Consider the following 12,208-nt stretch of genomic DNA (forward strand, 5'->3'; position numbering starts at 1 on the left):
AGAACACCTAGATCCCTTTGCACCTAGGAATTCTGCAGACATTCTCCGTTTAATTAATACCCTGCTTCTTTATTCTTCCTGCCAAAGTGAACAACTTCATATTTTCCCACATTATACTCCATCTGCCATATTTTTGTCCACTCACTCAACCTATCTATATCCGTCTGCAACCTCCTTATGTCCTCTTCACAACATATTTTCCCACCTATCTTTGTATCATCTGCAGATTTACCTAACATGCTTTCACTCCCCTCGTCTAAGTCATTGATATTAATTGCAAAAAGTTGAGGTCCCAGCACTGACCCCTGTGGGACTCCACTCGTCACAGCCTGCCAATCAACAAGAGACCCAACTGTGCATACTCTCTGTTTTCTGCCAGCCAGCCAGTCTTCTATTCCTGCTAATACATTACACTCTACACCATGAGCTTTTATTTTCCACAGTAACCTATGCTGTGGCATCTGATCAAATGCCTTCTGGAAGTCCAAGTACAGCATGTCTACAACCATTCTTTGTCCACAGCTCACGTTACTCTTTCAAAGAACTCCAATAAATTGGTTAAACACAACATTATGAGGATGTGTGACAGGTTGATAGATGCGCTCAAGCGACATGCATTTATAAGTAAGCAAGAAATAGTGCCAACCTTTCATCACGGGGAGGTGATGGCTTAATGGTACTGTCACTGGGCTAGTAATTCAGAGACCATGGGTAATGCTCTGGGGACCCAGGATTGAATCCCACCATGACAGATAAAATTTGATAAAAATCTGGAATTAAAATTCTAATGATGACCATGAAACAGTTGTTGATTGTCATAAAAACCCCATCTGGTTCACTAATGTCCTTTGGGGAAGGCAATCTGCCGTCCTTACCTGGTCTGGCCTCATGTGACTCCAGACCCACAGCAATGTGGCTCTTAAAAATGCCCTCTGAACAAGGGCAATTAAGGATGGGCAATAAATGTTGGCCTAGCACATCCAGTGATGCACACATCCCATAAATGAATAAAAGAAAAACTTGTGAAACAAAAACCAATGTGGATGAGGCAGATGAAGTTGGAAGGAACTATTCAAAAATGTACATCAAGCCCTCCAATACAAGGAGAATTGAAGATGGTGCCACAGGGGTGGGAACTTATTATAGGCACACTGCATTTGTTATTCAGTGATACATCTTACTTTTCTAGCTATTTTATTGACTTTAGACTATAGCCAGACTAGGCTTAGGCTACTGCAATGTAAGTATGCCTAGTCCTATTTGAGGTATCCAAAACACAATTGGCCCTTTGGATTTAAGATAACAATGCTCAACCTATAAATGTTGCATAATGAAATTCTAGCTACACTAAAGACTAATGATTCAAAATGCCACATGGTTCAAAATAAAATGCCTACCGCCTACTGGCACTGATATTTTTCACTTCACAGAATCACAGAATTTTAACGGCACAGAGGAGGACATTCAGCCCATCGTGTCTGAACCATCTCTCCAAATGAGCATTATGATCTAGTGCCATTGTCCTGCCTTTTCCCAATACCCCTGCACATTGTTTCTATTCAAATAACCATCTAATGTCCTCCTGAATGCCTCATTGAATCTGCCTCCACCACACTTCCAGGCCGTGCATTCCAAACCCGAACCACTCGTTATGTGAAAAAGTCTTTGCTTGCATCACTTTTGCTTCTTTTGCAAATCACTTTAAAATTGCACCCCCTTGTTTTTGATCCTTTTATGAGGGAACAGCTTATCCCTATCTGCTCTACCCAGCCCCCTCATGATTTTGAACATCTCTATCAAATCTCCTCTTAGCCTTCTCCTTTTCAAGGGGAACAGTGCCAACTTCTCCAATCTATCTTCGTAACTGAAGTTTCTCATCCCTGGGACCATTCTTGTAAACCTCTTCTGCACTCTCTCTAATGTGTTCACATCCTTCCTATAATTGGCACCCAGAACTGTACACAATACTCCAGCTGAGGTCTAACGAGTGTCTTATATAAATTCAGCATAACCTCCCTGCTCCTGTTCTCTATGCCTGTATTAATAAAACCCAGGATACTATGTGCTTTATTAACTGTTCTCTCCTCCTGTCCTGCCATGTTCAACGATCTATGCACATATACATCCAGGTCTTTCTGCTCCTGCACCCCCTTCAAAATTTCACCCCTTATTTTATATTGTCTGTCCATGTTCTTCCTACCAAAATGCATCACCTCACACTTTTCCACATTGAATGTCATCTGCCATCTATCTGCCCATGCCACCAACTTGTCTATGTCCTTTTGAAGTTCTACAATATCCTCCTTACAGTTTACAACACACCCAAGCTTCATATCATACGCAAACTTTGAAATTGTCCCCTGCACACCAAGATCTAGGTCATTAATATATATCAGGAAAAGCAAGGGTCCCAATACCAACCCTTGGTGAACTCTACTACACTACTCCAGCCCGAAAAATATCCATTGACTATTACTTTCTGCTTCTTATTTTTCAGTCAATTTTGCATCCACGTTGCCACTGCCCTTTTTACTCCATGAGCAATAACTTTTCTCACAAGTCTGTTGTGTTGCACTATATCAAATGCCTTTTGAAAGTCCATGTACACCATATCAACAGCATTACCCTCATTGACCTTTTCTGTTACCTCTTCAAAAAAATTCCATAATTTCCATAATAAACATAATTTCCCCTTTAGAAATCCATGTTAGCTCTTCCTTATCAACCCATATTTTTCCATGTGACTACTAATTCTATTCCGAATAATTGCTTTTAGAATCTTGCCCACCACAGGAGTTAAATTGATTGGTCTGTAATTGCTGGGCTTATCCTTACAACCTCTTTTGAACAAGGGTGTAATGTTTGCAATTCTCCAGTCCTCTGGCACCTCCCCTGAGTCTGGGGAAGACTGAAAAATTATGTCCCTGCAATTTTTACTCTCACTTCCTTCAACATCCTTGAATGCATCTCATCCAGTCCCAGTACCTTGTCAACTTTAAGTACCAACAGTCTTTTCAACAACTCCTCCTCACCAATTTTGAACCCTTCTGGTGACACAGTTTCCTTGTCTGTCAACATGGCCTAGGTAGCATCTACCTCCTTGGTAAAGACGGATGCAAATATTCATTTAATATCTCAGCCATGGCCCTTTGTTCATGTGTAAATTCCCTTTTTGGTCTCACATCTGCCCTACTCCTCATTTTACCACCCTTTTACTATCTATATGCCTATAGAAGACTTTGGGATTCCCCCTTATGTTGGCTGCCAATCTTTTCTCATAATCCCTCTTCATTTCTCTAATATATTTTTTCACCTCCTCTCTGAACCTTCTGCATTCCTCTTGGTTCTCAATTGTATTTTCTACCTGACACCTGTCATAAGTGCACTTTTTCATTTGTATCTTAATTTCTATCTCTTTTTTTCATCCAGGGAGCTCTGGATTTGTTTGCCCTACCGTTCCCTTTTGATGGAATATACCTTGACTGTGCCCGAAACAATTCTTTTTTTGAAGGTAGCCCATTGTTCAGCTACAATTTTCTCACCAATCTTTCATTCCAGTCTGTCTGGCTCAGTTCTGTTTTTGCCCCACTGAAGTTGGCTCTCGTCCAGTGAATTATTCTTACTCTGGGTTGCCTATCATCCTTTTCTATCATCATTGTAAAATGTATAATACAATGATCACTGTCTTCTAAATGTTCCCCCACAGACACTGTATCTACTTGGCCCACCTAATTTCCAAGAACCAGGTCCAACAGTGCATCTTTTCTTGTTGGATTGGACACATACTATTGCAGAAAATTCTCCTGAACACAATCCAGGATCTCTTGCCCCTTTCCACCCTTTACACCACCACTGTCAATTCAGGTAATTAAAGTCCCCCATTATAACTGCTCTATAATGCCTGCATCTCTCTGTAATTTCCCTGCAAATTTGTTCTTCTACATCCTTCTCACTATTTAGGAGTCTAAAGACTACACTGAGCAATGTAATTGCATTACAAAAACAAAACTACAAAAACACCTGGAAAAACTCAGCAGGTCTGACAGCATCTGCGGAGAGGAACACAGTTAACGTTTCGAGTCCATATGACTCTTCCACACAACTAAAGAAAAATAGAAAAGAGGTGAACTGTAAGCTGGTTTAAGGGGGGGTGGAACAAGTAGAGCTGGATATAGGGCCAGGGATAGGTGGAGATAACCAAAAGATGTCATAGACAAAAGCACAAAGAGGTGTTGAAGGTGGTGATATTATCTAAGGAATGTGATAATAAAGGTACAGATATCGGGGTGGGATGGGGGGAAGGGATCGAAATAGGCTAAAAGGCAAGATAAAATAATGGATGGAAATACATTTAAAAATAATGCAAATAGGTGGGAAAAGAAAAATCTATATAAATTATTGGAATAAAAAGAGGGGGATCGGAAAGGGGGTGGGGATGGAGGAGAGAGTTCATGATCTATAATTGTTGAACTCAATATTCAGTCTGGAAGGCTGTAAAGTGCCTAGTCGGAAGATGAGTTGCTGTTCCTGCAGTTTGTGTTGAGCTTCACTGGAATAATGCAGCAGGCCAAGGATGGACATGTGGGCATTAAAGCAGGTTGGAGTGTTGAAATGGCAAGCAACAGGGAGGTCTTGGTCATGCTTGCGGACAGACCAAAGGTGTTCTGCAAAGCGGTCACCTAGTCTGCGCTTGGTCTCTCCAATGTAGAGGAAACCGCATTGGGAATAGCGAATGCAGTAGACTAAATTGAGGGAAGTGCAAGTGAAATGCTGCTTCACTTGAAAGGAGTGTTTGGGCCTATGGACGGTGAGAAGAGGGGGAGTAAAGGGGCAGGTGTTGCCTTTACTTCCCTTCCCACCTACATCTGTGATTCCTCTGACACCCTACATCATATCATCAATTTCCAATTCCCTGCCCCAACTGCCTCCTCTTCACCATGGACGTCCAATCCCTCTACATCTCCATCCCCCACCGGGATGGTCTGATGGCTCTCCGCTTCTTCCTCGAACAGAGGCCCGAACAATCCCCATCCACCACTACTCTCCTCCGTCTGGCTGAACTTGTTCTCACACTGAACAATTTCTCCTTTAACTCCTCTCACTTCCTCCAAATAAAAGGTGTGCCAATGGGTACCCGCATGGGCCCCAGCTATGCGTGGCTCTTTATGGGGTATGTGGAACATTCCTTGTTCCAATCCTACTCCGGCCCCCTCCCACAACTCTTTCTCCAGTACATCGATGATTACTTCGGTGCTGCTTCATGCTCTTGTCTGGACCTGGAAAAATTTATTAATTTTGCTTCCAGTTTCCACCCCTCCATCATTTTCACATGGTCCATCTCTGACACTTCCCTTCCCTTCCTTGACCTCTCTGTCTCAATTTCTGGTGATAGACTGTCCACCAATATCCATTACAAGCCTACCAACTCCCACAGCTACCTTGACTACAGCTCCTCACACCCCGCTTCCTGTAAGGACTCCATCCCATTCTCTCAGTTCCTTCACCTCCGTTGCATCTGTTCTGGTGATGCCACTTTCAAAAACAGTTCCTCTGACATGTCTTCCTTCTTCCTTAACCGAGGTTTTCCACCCATGGAGGTTGACAGGGCTCTCAACCGTGTCCGGCCCATCTCCCGTGCATCCGCCCTCACACCTTCCTCTCCCTCCCAGAAACATGATAGGATCCCCTTTGTCCTCACTAATCACCCCACCAGCCTCCGCATTCAAAGGATCATCCTCCGTCATTTCCGCCAACTCCAACATGATGCCACCACCAAACACATCTTCCCTTCACCCCCCCCCGCCACCGGCGGCATACCGCAGGGATCGTTCCCTCCGAGACACCCTGGTCCACTCCTCCATCACCCGCTACGCCTCAACCCCCCCTACGGCACCTTCCCATGCAACCGTAGAAGGTGCAATAACTACCCCTTTACTTCCCCTCTCCTCCAAGGGCAAAAAAAAACACTCCTTTCAAGTGAAGCAGCATTTCACTTGCACTTCCCTCAAATTAGTCTACTGCATTTGTTGCTCCCAATGCGGTTTCCTCTACATTGGAGAGACCAAACGCACACTGAGTGATCGCTTTGCAGAACACCTTCGGTCTGTCTGCAAGCATTACCCAGACCTCCCTGTTGCTTGCCATTTCAACACTCCACCCTGCTTTAATGCCCACATGTCCGTCCTTGGCTTGCTGCAATGTTCCAGTGAAGCTCAATGCAAACTGGAGGAACAGCACCTCATCTTCTGACTAGGCAGTTTACAGCCTTCTGGACTGAATATTGAGTTCAACAATTTTAGATCATGAACTCTCTCCTCCATCCCCACCCCCTTTCCGATCCCCCTCTTTTTTTTCCAATAATTTATATAGATTTTTCTTTTCCCACCTCGTTCCATTATTTTTAAAAGTATTTCCTTTCCATTGTTTTATCTCTACCTTTTAGCCTTTTTTGATTCCTTCGCCCCACCCCACCCCCACTAGGGCTATCTGTAACTTGCTTGTCCAGCTTTCTACCCTTAATTATCACATTCCTTAGATAATATCACCACCTTCAACACCTCGTTGTCCTTTTGTCTGTGACATCTTTTGGTGATCTTCACCTGTCACTGGTCCTCTATCCAGCTCTACCTGTCCCACCCACCCTTAAACCAGCTTATATTTCACCTCTCTTCTATTTTTACTTAGTTCTGTTGAAGAGTCATTCGGACTCGAAAGGTTAACCATGTTCCTCTCCACAGATGCTGCCAGACCTGCTGAGTTTTTCCAGGTATTTTTGTTTTTGTTAAGGCAAATGGTATGTTGGCCTTTACAGTGAGAGGATTGGAGTACAGGAGCAGGGATGTCTTGCTGCAATTGTACAGAGCCTTGGTGAGACCACACCTGGAATATTGTGTGCAGTTTTGGTCTCTTTATCTGATGTTCTTGCTATAGAGGGAGTGCAGCGAGGGTTTACCAGACTGATTCCTGGGATGGCGGGACTGACATATGAGGAGAGGTTGAGTCGGTTAGGATTATATTCACTGGGGTTCAGAAGAATGAGGGGAATCTCATAAAAACCTATAAAATTCTAACAGGACTAGACTGGGTAGATGCAGGAAGAATGTTCCCGATGGTGAGGGAGTCCAGAACCATGATCACAGTCTGAGGATACGGGGTAGACTATTTAGGACTGAGATGAGGAGATATTTCACCACCCAGAGAGTGGTGTGCCTGTGGAATTCGCTACCACAGAAAGTAGTTGAGGCCAAAACATGGTATGTTTTCAAGAAGGAGTTGGATATAGCTCTTGGGGCAAAAGGGATCAAAGGATATAGGGAGAAATCAGGAGCAGGCTATTGAGTTGGATGATCAGCCATGATCATAATGAATGGCAGAGCAAGCTTGAAGGGTCGAATGGCCTACTCCTGCTCCTATTTTCTACATATCTATGTAAAATGCTAGAGATATTCAGCAGGTCAGGCTGCATCTATCGATTGAGAAAGAGAATTAATGTGCGGGATTGTGTTAATGCCCCGTGTTAGAGTAAAATGAGGGTCACAAACCCACGTGCGTGGGAAACAATTAACAAGCAGCAATTTTCTCTGAATTGGCCAATTAGAGGCCAGGTTAGCCATCCAATTAAGGACGGTGGGCAAGTTCTCAAAGCTGGCGGGCCAAAAGAAAGTCCTCCAGCTCAAAAGGATCAGTAGCCTACAGTTCAGGTAACAAAGAGTGCCTCCATTTTGAGGCACCCTTTTTCTAAATTTTTAAACAGTGACAGCAGTGTATAACATCTACAAGGTGCGCTGCAGCAACTCATCAAGGCACCTTCAATAGCATCTTCCAAACCACGACTTCTACCACATGGAAGGACAAGGCAGCAAGTGCATGGGAACAACACGACCCACAAATTCCTCTCCAAGCCACACAACATCATATTGCCATTCCTTCACTATTGCTAGATCAAAATCCTGAAACTCCCATCCTAAAAGCATTGTGGGTGTACCTACATTGACTACAGTGGCTCAAAAATGTGGTTCACCATCATCTTCTGAAGAGCAATTAGGAATGGGTAACAAATGCTGGCCTTTCCAGTGATGCCCACATCCTGAAAAAAATAAAAAATCTCAGAGGGTTGTGGATTTGCCATCATCAAATATATTTAAAGCTCAGAAAGACAGATTTTTGGTCTCTCAAGGAATCAAGGGATATGGGGATCAGGCAGGAAAGTGGAGTTGAAGCCCAAGATAATAATAATTATAATTGATAATTATAGAAACATGGAAAATAGGAGCAGGAGTAGGTCATTTGGCCCTTTGAGCCTGCTTCCCCCTTTCAATATGATCATGGCTGATCCTCTATCTCAACACCGTACTGCTGTGCTCTCCTCAAACCCCTTGAGCCTTTACAGTCCAGAAATGTATTTCCTTCTTAAATATATTCATAATTATTTGATAATCTTCTGACGTGCCTACAGACATTTTGCTGCTAGATAAATGCAAGTTTTGTTAAAACAGAGAAGATTAAAAGATGATTTAACAGAGGTATTCAAAATCATGATGGCTTTTGATGGAATGAATAATTAGAAAATGCTTCCTGTGCCAGAAGGGTTAGTGACCTAAGGACAAAGATATAAAGGTACTTGGCACAAAATCCAGATGCAAATGAGAGATTTATCTTTTTTTAAAAAAACACAGCAAGCTGATATGATGTGGAAATTGCTGCCTGACCAACTGATGGAAAAACAGTCCATGATAAATTTCAAAAGGGATCTGGATAAATAGTTAACAGGGAAAGCTTTTTGGGACTGTGCGGAAAGAGCAGGGGAGTGGGGCAAATTGAGCAGGGATGGGCTTAATGGGCTGAACCAAAATTTGTTTGTCATCTTCAAAGATTCCCAATTCTCTTTGTTCCTCCTTTAAAATTGTATAATTTAATTCAGATTGCCACTCTTCATTCTTCCTGCAAAAATGTATCATTTCTATTATGAAAGTATAATAATTTTCATTATTTTATTCTGGTTTATTGTAAAGTTTATGGGTGTGAGTGTAGATGGTTCAGTCTGTGTGATTTAATTATCTTGGAATCAGGTAGAGTGCAAGCTTGAAATTATCAAAAATAAGTTAGGTGTAGAAATGTACTTGAAATGCTAATGTTTTAGCACATAAGGTGTGAAGGAAATTTGCATTTTAAGATAAGGGGAGTTGGTTGGATTTCAAAGGGATGTTAGGATGTTTACAACTAGCCAGATAAGCAGGGCCAAGCAGTGTGTTTATTTTTCTCAATGGTTACTTACAATATGTTATGGGAAGGTACATTTCCAAAGACATATGGAACAATGGAATTTACAGATTAAACAGACAGAAACATACATAAAGGGGAATGAAAGGCTATGTTGGAGGGGTCACGTGTGACCTAAAAGCAGTGTGATACAGCCTTCGGGAAGCCTGCAACCATTTGTGCATAAGTCTGCTGTGTCCAGTAACTAAAGCTGGAGACAAGCTTTTGGAATTCCACTGTCAAGTGGATATTGTGGTAACTTGTTGGCTTGTTTTTTAAATTTATAATCTATTTTGGACTGTTGTCTTAAAGGGAGTGTGTAATTAGGAGTCAGGTTAATTAGGAATTTTAGGATTTATTATAGTAGTAATTGTAGTCTTGTGCATGTGCTTGAAATCTTTTCTTTTGTTAATAAATACCTGAATTTAATTTTTGAAATCTCTAAATGTCACAGTGGACTCATATTTTATTTTTTATTCATTCACGGGATGTGAACTTCACTGGCTCGGCCAGCATTTATTGCCCATCCCTAGTTACCCTTGAGATGGTGGTGGTGAGCTGCCTTCATGAACCGCTGCAGTCCATGTGGTGTAGGTACACTTACAGTGCTGTTAAGAAGAGAGTTCCAGGATTTTGACCCAGAGGCATTGAAGGAACAGCGATATATTTCCAAGTCAGGGTGGTGAGTGGCTTGGGAGGGGAACTTCCAGATGTTAGCAGTATCATGTATTTGCTGCGCTTGTCCTTCCAGAGGGTAGCGGCTGTGGGTTTGGAAGGTGTTGTCTAAGGAACCTTGGTGAATTCCTGCAGTGCATCTTGTAGATGGTACACACTGCTGCTACTATGCGTCGGTGGTGGAGAGAGTGAATGTTTGTGGATGTGGTGCCAATCAAGCGGCTGCTTTGTCCTGGATGGTGTCAAGTTTCTTGAGTATTGTGGGAGCTGCACACATCCAGGCAAATGGGGAATATTCCATCACACTCCTGAGTTGTATCTTGTACACGGCGGACAGGCTTGGCGAGTTACTCGTCGCAGGATTCCTATGTCTGAATTCTTCTGTCAGCAGGTGGGCTCGGCAGGAAAGGTTGTGGATCTGACCACGGCCTGCGGTCGGCTCCGCACTGCCATTTTACGCAGATGGGCCAATTAAGGACCACCCAGCATAGGATGCGAGTCATAGTGCTCAGCGCTACCTGTGCCGGCAGGGGGGAGGAGGGAGAGTCAAGGCCAGCGCTCAGTATCTGAGGAGTTGCAAATGGCGCTGAACATTGCGCAATCATCAGCGAACATCATCAGCAAAGATCCCATTCTGACCTTATGATGGAAGAATGTCACTGATGAAGCAGCTGAAGATGGTTGGGCTGAATACAATACCCTGCCGTGATGTCCTGGAGCTGAGATGACTTTTTAAAAATGATTCATTCACGGATGTGGCCTTCGCTGGCTGGGCCAGTATTTATTGCCCATCCCTAGTTGCCCTTGAGAAGATGGTGGTGCGCTGCCTTCTTAAGCCGCTGCAGCCCATGGTGCTGCTAGGAAGGGAGTTCCAGGATTCCAGCGACACTGAAGGAACAGCGATATATTTCCAAATCAGGATGGTGAGTTAATTGGAGGAGAACCTCCAGGTGGTGGTGTTCCCACCTATCTGCTGCCTTTGTCTTACTAGGTGGTAATGGTCATTTGTTTGGAAGGTGCTGTCTAAGGAGTGCATCTTGTAGCTGGTACACATTGCTGCCACTGTGCGTCAGTGGTGGAGGGAGTGAACGTTTGTGGATGTGGTGCCAATCAATCCACAAATTCTACAGTCATGGACATATGCAGGTTGGTGAGGATGAGGTACAGTATGTTTTTCCCTCTTGTTGGTTCCCTCAGCACCTGCCGCAGTCCCAGTCTAGCAGCTGTGTCATTTAGGACTCGGCCAACAGTGGTGCTACTGAACCACCATTAGTGATGGATATTAAAGTGCCCCAACCAGAGAACGTTCTGCGCCCTTGCCACCCTTAATGCTTCCTCCAAATGATGTTTAACATGGAGGAGCACTGATTCATCAGCTGAGGGAGGGTGGTATGTGGTAATCAGCAGGTGGTTTCCTTGCCCATCTTTGATCCGATCCCATGAGACTTCTTGGAGTCCGGAGTCAATGTTGATGACCCAGGGCTACTCCCTCCCGACTATATACCACTATACTACCATCTCTGCTGGGCCTGTCCTGCCAGTGGGACAGGACATACCCAGGACTGGTGATGGTGGTGTCTGGGACATTATCTCTAAGGTATGATTCCGTGAGAATGACTATATCAGGCAGTTGCTTGACTAGCCCCCAGATGTTAGTAATGAGGACTTTGCAGCATCGACAGGGCTGAGATTGCTGTTGTCATTTCTGGTGCCTATGTCGATGCCAGATGGTCCGTCCAGTTTCATTCCTTTTTTGTGACTTTGTAGTGGTTTGATACAACTGAGTGGCTTGTTCGGCCTTTCAGAGGGTATTTAAGAGTCAACCACATCGCTGTGGGTCAGGAGTCACATGTAGGCCAGGCCAGGTAAGGACGACAGATTTCCTTCCTTAAAGGATATTAGTGAACCCAATGGAGTTTTACAACAAATGACAATCATTTCATTGGTCAACATTAGCCTTTTAATTCCAGATTTTTATTGAATTTAAATCCCACCATCTGCCGTGGCGGGATTCAAACCCGCGTCCCCAGCGCATTACCCGTCCAGTGACAATACCACTATGCCATCACCTACGGTTTTGTTAGGGCTCCTTGGTGCCATACTGGGTTGTTGCTGAATTGAGTGCACCCATCTTCTTGTAACACATGTAAATTGCAAAATCGTTGTGATAGCATGGCCAAGTTTCACTTGTGGACTTGGTCCACCTGGCACACATCATCCACCACATCTTAATCCAAGTAATGTGAAATGTTATATTTCATCAGCCATGTGTCTG

Source organism: Carcharodon carcharias, chromosome 4, assembly GCF_017639515.1.
Source record: "Carcharodon carcharias isolate sCarCar2 chromosome 4, sCarCar2.pri, whole genome shotgun sequence".
NCBI lineage: Eukaryota > Metazoa > Chordata > Chondrichthyes > Lamniformes > Lamnidae > Carcharodon > Carcharodon carcharias.